Source organism: Anastrepha obliqua, chromosome 6 (genome assembly GCF_027943255.1).
Source record: "Anastrepha obliqua isolate idAnaObli1 chromosome 6, idAnaObli1_1.0, whole genome shotgun sequence".
NCBI lineage: Eukaryota > Metazoa > Arthropoda > Insecta > Diptera > Tephritidae > Anastrepha > Anastrepha obliqua.
Genome location: NC_072897.1, coordinates 64962893 through 64973364, shown reverse-complemented (window position 1 = coordinate 64973364; position 10472 = coordinate 64962893). Strand labels below are relative to the sequence as shown.

The following is a 10472-nucleotide window of genomic DNA, read 5'->3' as shown; positions in this document are numbered from 1 at the left end:
GTTCCTTGGTGGAATCGAGAGCTCCAGATGTTGAGGCGTGAGTCGAGAAAACTTCTAAACCGGGCCATCAACACTAACCTTGCTGGGAGCGATGCCGTGATGTTCAGAAGAACTACAAGAGGCTTATTCAGGAATCGAAAAGAGCCTCATATCGGGAATTCTGCAGCGGTATTGAATCTCTGAGTGACACGGCGAAATTGGTTAGGATCCTGAAAAGGGACCCAACTGCAAAGCTGGGGTCACTTAAGAAATCTGATGGCTCCTTCACGGAGCGGAAAAGTGAGACACTCAGCTTGCTGATGGAATCTCACTGGTTATCAGCCGGCAACAGCCCTTATTGATAGAGGCGGTTGTCAGAGCTGCCACACCTTCTCGGCATGACTGGTACGTTGCCAGATCTGTGGTGAATGAGGCCGCCATTCGATTTGCCATCAAATCTTTTGGCGGCTACAAGTCGCCCGGACCAGATGGCATATATCATGCCATGCTGAAGGAAGGCGCAGAGTCCGTGACAGCAGCCCTGAAGAAAATCTCTGCATGCTTGGCACTGGCCTACACACCACGCTCTTGGAGGATGGTGAGGTTCGCCTTCACCAGCCCCAAAAGCTTTAGACCCACCAGAATGTCTTCTTTCATGCTGAAAAGTTTCGAACGACTAGTGGAATTGCTCATACGTCATTTCAGCATGCATATCAAAGTGGAAATTCCTGCGAGTTGGCACTGCAAAACCTTGTTGCTAGGGTAGAGATGGCCTTCGACAGGAGGGACTACGTTATTAGCGTCTTTTTAGACATAGAGGGGGCGTTTGATAATGCCACTTTTGCCAGTATGTGTAGCTCTGCTAGTAGGCACGCCGTAGACCGGGTGCTAGTGAATTGGACTCGTTCGAGGCTGGCTCAAAAATCGTCTCGGTGCGAGCAGAGGAAGATCTGCTGGTGTCAACCGGGGTTAATAGAGGTTGCCCCCAAGGCGGTGTGCTGTCTCCATTGCTCTGGTGCATGGTAATCGATTCTCTACTCACCAGCTTAAACGATTCGGGAATATACGCACAAGCATATGCGGACGATGTTGCCAATGCGGATGAAACACAATGGAACTGGTACGGCCTCTGTCCGGCATTCGAATATAGAGAAGTCATGGACTTCAATCCAACGATTCTCTCCTTGCCTCTTGACTCCATGCCATCAAGAGTCGTACTTGAAAAGAGATACAGTGTAGTGCTGCTAGAGACTCAGTCGTGGTCAAACTCAGAAAATGAGCCCGGCAAACATTGTTTTCGCATATTCACGGATGGCTCCAGGACCGAGCGTGGCTTCGGCTCTGGGGTCTACGTGAAATCCATCAGGACAAAACTGCACTTTGCTCTTGGAATGCATGCATCTGTGTTTCAAGCGGAGGTGTATGCAGTTGAAGAAGCGATGAACTTTGTTGTGGAAAGCCGATGCAGAGGCAGATCTCTATGTGTCTACAGTGACAGCCAAGCTGCGCTTATGGCCTTAGACAGCCCCCCAACCACATAAGGGGTAGTCGAGTCTTATAAATCCAGGCTGAACTATGTCGGTAAACATAACAGCCTCATGCTAATATGAGTCCCGCGACACGTGAGTATCGTGGGTAACGAGACCTCTGACTCCTTAGCTAAGATGGGCTCTGAGGCTAACTTCTTTGCAGACGGCTCGTTGGACTGATAACGGGCCACTTTCAGTGGGCGACACACATAGAATGTTTCGGCATCTCAGACAGTGTACTCTGCCCAGCTTGGTGGATGGCGGACCACTTCCTGTGCGGCTGCCCCGCCTTCGCTCGAATCAGGTTTGAGGTCTTTGGCACTGATGTGTTAAGAAGCGACCATCTTGGCTCCTCGGCACCACAAGATCTACTCAGATTTCGTCGGAGATCGGGTAGATTTAAAGAAAATTAAAAGGGAATCCAAGTGTAGTATAATGGACTTAATGAATATCTGAGTGCTGCACTTGCTAGGTGTCCCGACAAAATAAAAAAAAAATAAAAAATGCTAAGACGGTGGGTCAGCCAACGTTCGGGTTGTTTATTCAGCCTGAGCCAGCCGGTATCGACTCAAAAGTTGCTGCAAAGAGATAGATATTAAGTCCGTGGATCTATTTATTGCACACAAAAAAAGAGTAAAAGTAATTATATTGGAATATTTTAGAGATTTATTAAATAATTGATAATTCGCATTTTTCAAATTAGGGTAAGTTCAGCACAATATTGTGGTAAAAATATTTTAATTTAGTCTAATAGACAGACCTCGGATAATACCCAGCCAAAGGAGGGTACTGAGAGAGCGGGGTAGGGTTCGGGCATCATTATGTTGGCAATATCGTTGACACTGGCCGTAGCGCCTGTCCCGGGGTTAAACATTTTGCTCGGAAAGCGGGCGGTCGTGTTAGCTGATGAGGCCTAGTCGCCAGTCTAACATTGCGTGTTGATTGTTGACGCACCAACGACGTTTGCGTACGTGGTCGAATGGTTTCCGATCCACGCTCGCGCCGGCGTTCGCTAGGGCGGAAAGGCCTTGTTTCCGTTGTGGGCACAATTGGGCGGAAAGTCCTGGTTTTCGCTCCAGTCGCGTTTCGATCGGGAGACGGTGTCTCCGATGTGATGTCTGACGCATTTATCGATACCACGTGGCTGTCCTCATCAGCGATTTGCTGGCTTCACGAACGTCGTTCCTCTGGTATATGTAGCATGGTATGATGTTTCTCGCCGCATCGTCTGCACCTTCCCTCGCTTGTGCAGTGGCGCGTTTTTGTGGGCTATTGAAAAGCAATTCGCGCAATAGTGGCCCAGAATCTTTTCCCGAAGCCTATCTACTGGGCTTTCTTTTTCCACGGAAAACTATGCAGAGGGGTATTGGATGTTTTGCATCGCATAAACGGTATGCTGTGGGGTAGTGATGGGGGTGGAACTCAGCCTTTTTCCTCATACCATTGTACCGCGCTATTTTTTATATTATCTGTAAAGATATCATGACGTTGTAGGGTGGCGAAATATATTTAATTAGCTGTTTTTGTTTTGTTAAAAAAAAAAGATTTTGAATTAATTTGCTAATTTATTAAAACCGAAAATTTTAGTGTGTACACGGCTTTATGATTGCTTAATTAGCTTTGTGGAATGCATTGGTAGTGTTGCATTGGCTGGTCAGTGCTGATCACAGCGAAGAAAACCAAAAAAAAAAATTTTTTTGTGTTAATGAAAATGCACTACGCCTTTAATTTTTTTTATTATTATTTGGCTATGAGAAATTTGCAAGGCCCAATGAGATACCCGACAATGTGAAATGCCACCCAAAAATTGTATATGTCTATTTAAATGCAATCGCATCTTAATGTGTTTAATATGTTCACCGCGAGGGGTGGATACATACCAAGGTAGATTTATTACAGGTGATGGCAACCACCCAGCTGAATTTTTCGCCGTTAATATAAACTACGTCCAAATTACATGCATTGTTTGTATTGGTATGTTTACATTCGTATGTTTACATTTGTGATTGAAAAATATCCGACCGCATTTGGTTTTGAACTTCCAAAAGATGTGAAACGACTTTTTTTCAAATCTAGGATTCTCTTCCGCATACGCAATCTCAACAAGTGGTTGAAAATCAAGAAAGGGAAACAGAGGATAATGGGTTACAAAGGTTGATTAAAAATTTTCTTTGAATAGTAAGCAAACCCTATTAAAGTAATGTTTTTAAACATGTTTTCTAATCCAATTCAATTTGTGTTTTAGGCTCAAATAAAGCAGATGTTCAGTAAAGTATTAACAAGTGAAAACACGGAAACTGTCCGTCGAATAACTGCAGTAAAGTAAGAAAGTGCATATATTCTTTGTATTGAAAATTAAAACATCATACAAAGGATCATTCGCTGATTATCGAAAAGACGTACAAACATTTATTAATGCAGGTCCACAAGAATTGGCAATAATTTTATCTGGTGGAGGTTTATATACTGCTGCATTGAAGCTGCTTACTGGCTTCGGATTATCACCTCTTCTCATATGGGTACGCCACATTACCAAGGAAGCGCCAATGAAGCATGAGCGTGGTCATAGGAAAGTGAAATGGCTGGTGAGAAAAAGTAGTTTCTATACAAACATTTTCTTTGCTATATGATTTTTTCTATAATTTAGATTTGCTTCATCGCAATAAAGCAACCAATCTGGCCCGATCACTGTTACAAAAGCTCATTTATGATCCTGAGTTAGAAAATTCTACTAGCGTATGTAAACATATAGCAAACAAGCTGCTAAGTCTCAACGCTTTTATACCGCAATGGCTATATAATGACTAAAAGGTATGAAATTTGCTATAAAAACGTTTTACATAATTTATTAAAAACTTGCATACCAACAGTTGGCGAATTGTCCAGAGCTCTTGTATATGTTCGTCAAACATAATTCCTTAATTAAAGCTGCCAATTACCACATGGCAGCCGGTTCTACGTTACCGGAATGACTCGGCTTTTTTTCCTGACCAAGGGCTGCCGCCCCAGTAAACTAGCCCTGTCTAGTGTACCGTATCCCACCATCAATCTTTCGTCACAGGAGCAATCCCTTGCAGCAGATTTGCTCCAATTACTTCTCTTCAGGGCTGGCGTCGAACCAGACCCTGGACCAGAGGTATTTTACTGCTGCATCTACCACAAACGGCTCCACCCGAACTCCACCTCGGTGCCATCTTAAGACCTGTTCAGGTCTTGAGACTCATAGGGAGTGGTACACAAGGTATAGGGCCCCTGCCTCAACGGCGATACCGTCATCAGTGCCGGTAAGCCAAACTGCCGCCGCCAACCATACCTTAGCTGTAAGGATCCCTCAGGCGCAACACAACTCCCCCACTGACCCACAACCTTCCTGCTCCTACCCCAGTGCGAGGACGAACCAACAGCCCCGCACAGTCTGTTCCGTGTGTCAGACCATAGTTCCTCAGAATCTAACAACAGTCCAGTGCAATTCTTGCAATGGCTAGTGCCATTTTCGGAGGTGTTCTGGCTTGGGCACCACCCGTGAGTGGACACGCGATTACTGCCCCCTATCGCAGAGCTCTGCACCCGCAACACCCCCTGTGGCGGGGCCACCCGTCAACGTCAGGCCACAACAACTTTTGCGGAACGCACAGCAGGACCAACGAAGACAACCCCACACGTCCCTCACCCCCCGAGTTACAACGACCTCACCCAGAAGCTTTAAGCTTCTGCAATTCAACTGTAACGGACTCAAGATCAAGGTCGACGAGATAGTTGACTTCATGAGCCAGCACAGTATCAAAATACCTGCGGTCCAGGAAACCGAGCACTACGTTTACCGTCCTCAACTACGTGGACGAGATCCAGGACAAAACAGACAGGATCAGACAGGCCATTAACGACATTCATCGGGAGACCCTTACCACCGTCTTAAGCTCCCGACCCCCGAATGCCGTTATCGGAGTCCAACCACCACCTATTGCAGACGAAGAGCTCCAGCTTCCCCGAGAGTCCCGCGTAACCTTGGCACAATTACGTTCTGGATACTGTAGCAGGTTAAACTCCTACCTATCCAGAATCGACCCCAACATACTAAACATATGTCCAGCATGTGAAGGCACCTCGCACGACACTAACCACCTTTTCACATGCCCCATCAAACCCACTCATCTTACACCTCTCTCCCTCTGGACCCAACCCATCGAAACAGCCAGTTTCCTGGGCCTACCGTTAGATGAGCTAGACGAAGACGACCGGTAATTACACTACACTGACAGGGCGAAGATACTGCTACAACAACAACAACAACGAAGCCCCCACCACGGTAGTGGGCAATTGCAGCAGCTCGCCTGACCTAAAAATAGCTAGGGCGGGTCTAATAAATAGCATAACGTGCCGACCTATGCTATCACTTGCATCAGACCACTTGCCCATTATCATCTCATCTCCCATTGAGAGACCTGCCGACTTTGTTTATGCGAACCACCGGTCCTGTTTTATCTTTAAAAAAGCTAATTGGGCCGGCTTCAAAGAATTCAACGAGGACACCTTCGCCGCTCTTCCCATCCCCACCGATGTGCGCGCAGGCGAACGCACATTCCGCAAGGTGCTCACAGCTGCTGCGGCCCGCTTTGTCCCAGCTGGAAGTTTCAAGGACATCCGTCTTCATTTCCCATCCGAAGAAGCCAGCTTGGCAAACGAGCGTGACCACCTACACTGCGTAATGTAGTAGAAACTCTGTTCCCCGTCCAAGACACTATACGAGACCACGAATTGGTAGGATCCTGTGAAGGCGAACAACATTTGCAGCTAACCAACAAAGAAGAACTCCTGATGATCATAAAACGGATTAAAAATAATAAAGCTCCAGGACCGGATGGAATCCCCAACGAGGCCTTAAAAGTTGCTATTCAAAGTCGTACCGACATTTTTGTAGCTCTCTACAATACATGCCTAAAGGAAGGTACATTTCCAACCCAGTGGAAGTTGCAGAAACTGGTTTTAATACCAAAAGGATCCAAGCCTGCGGAAGATCCTACAGGCTACCGCCCCCTGTGCATGCTCGACACCGCAGGAAAAATCCTGGAACGACTGATTGCAGTCCGTCTGGAGGCTGCTATAGAGGATGTAGGCGGTCTATCACCCCGACAATTTGGATTCCGCAAAGCCCGTTCAACAACAGATGCTGTGTCTGCAGTCAAGACCATTGCGCAGAAGGCAATAGAACTCGATGGCTAAACGGTAGCAAGGAGTATTGCCTAATTGCGACACTAGACGTCAAGAACGCCTTCAATACGGCGAATTGGAGCAAAATTCTGATCGCGCTGGATAACTTCCACATTCCAAGGTACATTCGCAGGATTATCGCCAGTTACCTTTCCGACAGAACCCTGCGTTATAAAACCGATGCTGGGGTAAAAGAGCACAAAATAACTGGCGGAGTTCCACAAGGCTCAGTCCTGGGACCCTTACTTTGGAACGTCATGTACGATGGAGTCTTGCGCCTCAGTCTGCCTCTGGGGTCGCAAATCATTGGATTTGCTGACGACATAGCTGTTGTGGTCGTGGCCAAAACACTCCGTCGAGCCGAAGAAACATGCAACCAGGCTGTCGGCATGGTAAAGAGATGGTTATGCAACAGTGGTCTAACTCTTGCGGACCATAAAACTGAAGTAGTATTAATTAGCAGCAGGAAGATTGTGGAGTCAGCTAATATAATGGTGGGCGACCATGGTATAGAATCGAAGCCATTCATTAAGTACCTGGGCGTAATAATTGACCGTAGGCTCAATTTCAAAGAGCACTTGGTGTACGCGAGTAGCAGGGCAGCAGAAGCAGTAACTGCATTAACACGACTAATGATGAATATTAGAGGCCCTAGGCAAAACAGCAGGAGACTTCTTAATACTGTGGTCTCATCGATTTTGCTGTACGCAGCTCCAGCATGGGCGGAAGCCACAAACTACAGCTCGTATGTGAAGTGTATGAAATCGGTGTACCGATTGAGTGCCCTCAGAGTGTGCAGCGCGTTTCGCACGGTATCGGAAGACGCCATTATGGTTATAGCAGGTCTACTCCCAATCAACCTAATGGCAAGAGAGTATGCTGAAATCTACAAAAAAAAGCTACTTCAGAACGGGCGACAATACGCAGGATAGCAAGAGATCGTAGCCAGCTTTCATGGCAGGAAAAATGGAGCTCGTCTCCCAACGGACGCTGGACGTACCGCTTGATTCCCATAATTTCCAAATGGATTAACCGTGAACATGGACAGTTAGATTACTACCTGACCCAAATACTGACGGGACATGGGTGCTTCAAATCCTACTTATGCAGGTTTAAGCACGAAGACGACCCGTACTGTTCTCATTGTGCACCAGCTGCAGAAGACGCAGAACATGTTTTGTTTGTCTGTCCGCGATTTGCGTTAGAAAGGGAGGAACTAAGCACTAGGGTGGGGAAGCCAATTACGGCTGATAACCTAGTCGATATTATGATAGAGTCCGAAGAATATTGGTCCGCTGTATGTAATATGGCAAAAATAATAATCTCCAAACTGCGTCGCGCTGAACAACAGCGCAGATCATCATGAAGAGGCAATAGGCCGCTCCCCCTTCCGTGAAGTACTACTTAACGGTTGTCCCGCGGGAGGGAAACGGAGCTGGGGTGGGTTTTTAGTGGGTGAGCCGAAAGGCAAGTCTCACACTTTTCGGCTTTCAATGCTTTGTGCCACCTCCATAAAAAAAAAAAAAACAAAACCTACGCAAGGCCGATCCCGGGGATCCCCGCATAAGGGATCTCAATTTGGAGATCAGGCAACTGGTAAATCAACATAAGCGGACCAAATAGGTTGAGCACCTGAAGACCTGTAACCTCACCTCTGGGGTGAGTAAGCTCTGGTCCACCGTTAGGTCCCTGTCGAACCCGACGAAGCACAACGACAAGGTGGATATCACCTTCAACGGTTGCACTTCGTCGGAACCGAAGAGATGCGCGAGCTTTTAGCCGGCTTTTCATAGTGCATCCTCCGGTCGACAGAACCAAACGTCGTGCTACCAGACGGTTGCACAAACTGCCATACAACAGTGCACCGCTTACTTTCACCAGCGACGAGGTTCAGGGGGCCATCGAACACATGAAACCATCAAACTGCTGGGTCCTTTGGGAGTAGAATACCTCACTAAGGTCTTCAATCTGTCCCTGGCCCCTCTCATCATCCCTGACAAGTGGAAAGCAGGGAGAGTGGTCCCACTACTCAAACCTGGGAAACCCGCCAACCAAGGGGAGCCTTATCGTCTCATAACTCTCCTTTCCCCAGTAGTGAAGACACTTCAAGCCCTCCTACTCCCACTCTTCACGAAACACTTGGCCCCAGCCCCACATCAGCACGGTTTCCGACGAGTGCATAGCACCACCACTGCACTCACCGCCATAAACGCCCAAATAAACCGCGGGCTTAACCAAAATTGCCCCTGCGAGAGGACTGTCCTAGTAGCGTTGGACCTGAAGAAGGCTTTCGACACAGTCAGCCATTTCCACGCTACTAGATGATATTTTACGGTTGACACTCCCGCCAGGGCTGAAGAGGTGGACCGCGAACTACCTGAGTGGTCGTCACTCGTCGGTGATATTTCGAGACCAAACTTCAAAACAGAGAAAAATAAAGCAAGAAGTACCGCAGGGTGGTGTCCTTTCACCCTTGCTTTTTAATTTCTATATTTCGAAACTCCCCCAGCCACCAGAGTCCTCAAATCGCTTGCCGGCAGCACTTGGGGCAAAGACACACACTGTTGCTATCGACATTTAAGGCAATTGGTCGGCCGGTTCTGAACTATGCAGCGCCTGTCTGGTCGCCTGGAACTAGTGACACGCAGTGGATAAAGCTACAGTCATGTCAAAATACCGCCATTCGGACAGCGACCGGTTGCCTCCTGATGTATCCCATTCAACACCTGCATAACGAGGCACAAATGCTCCCAGTAGCGGAGCACAACAAACTGCTCGGCAAGCAGTTCCTGCTGGGTTGTTACCACAGGTTTCACCCCTGCAGACACCTGCTTGAGCCTGAGCCGCCTCAAAGGCACGTCAGGAGACACCTTTTAGACTACGCTGACGAAATCCAGGACAAAACTGACCGGAATCTACTGGACCTGACAGTGTTTAGACAGTCATTAAACGACATTCACCGGGGAGCGTCACCACCTTCTTAAGTTCCCGTCCTGTGAATGCCGTAATCGGAGTCCAACCACTCCCTACATCAGATGAAGGGCTCCAGCTTCCCCGAGAGTCCCGCGTAACCTTGGCACAATTACGTTCTGGGTACTGTAGCAGGTTAAACTCCTACTTATCCAGAATCACCCCGACATACGAAACATATGCCCGGCATGTGAAGGCACCCCGCACGACACTTACCACCTTTTCACTTGCCCCATTATGGTACACCCATTCATCTAACACACCTCTCCCTCTGGACCTAACCTGTCGAAACAGCTAGTTTCCTGGGCGTACCGTTGGATGAGCTAAACGAAGACGACCGGTGATTACACTACACTAACAGGGCAAAGTTACTGCTACAACAACAACATCAACCACATTCACTGTTGGAAGCTAGAAGCGAATATTTCAGTTTTAAACATACAATGGCGATTAAAACCAGGAAATTATCTGTGTCAGTACATACATTAGATCTTTTGTTGCATGGATTGAAATCGAATGCTAGTTCAGATATCGAGTATAGGCAGGTATGCATAGTAATAATTCGAATAATAGGCATAAATATTCATTTGTTTTTTATATCATAGGAGCTCACAGCACAAGATAAAATCCAAATGGATTCAATAAAATTAATATAAGTTTAAATTAAATTAAATAATTTATTTTTCAAAGTTTAAGAACTTATGTTCTAAATACAGATTATAAAAATCAAGTTTTTGTTATCGATCTCAAAAAATGTAAAACATATTTTTTTCTTTTATACATACT

The 10472-nt window shown here is 46.8% G+C and overlaps 1 long non-coding RNA gene across 1 annotated transcript; it reads left to right on the top strand.

Annotated features, from left to right (window-relative positions):
• The first annotated feature begins 3574 nt into the window (after positions 1–3574).
• Positions 3575–4875, top strand: LOC129249849 (uncharacterized). Its single transcript, XR_008582737.1, has 5 exons — positions 3575–3686; positions 3754–3830; positions 3930–4093; positions 4156–4319; positions 4379–4875. It is a non-coding gene; the product is annotated as an uncharacterized LOC129249849 (long non-coding RNA).
• The last annotated feature ends 5597 nt before the right edge of the window (positions 4876–10472 follow it).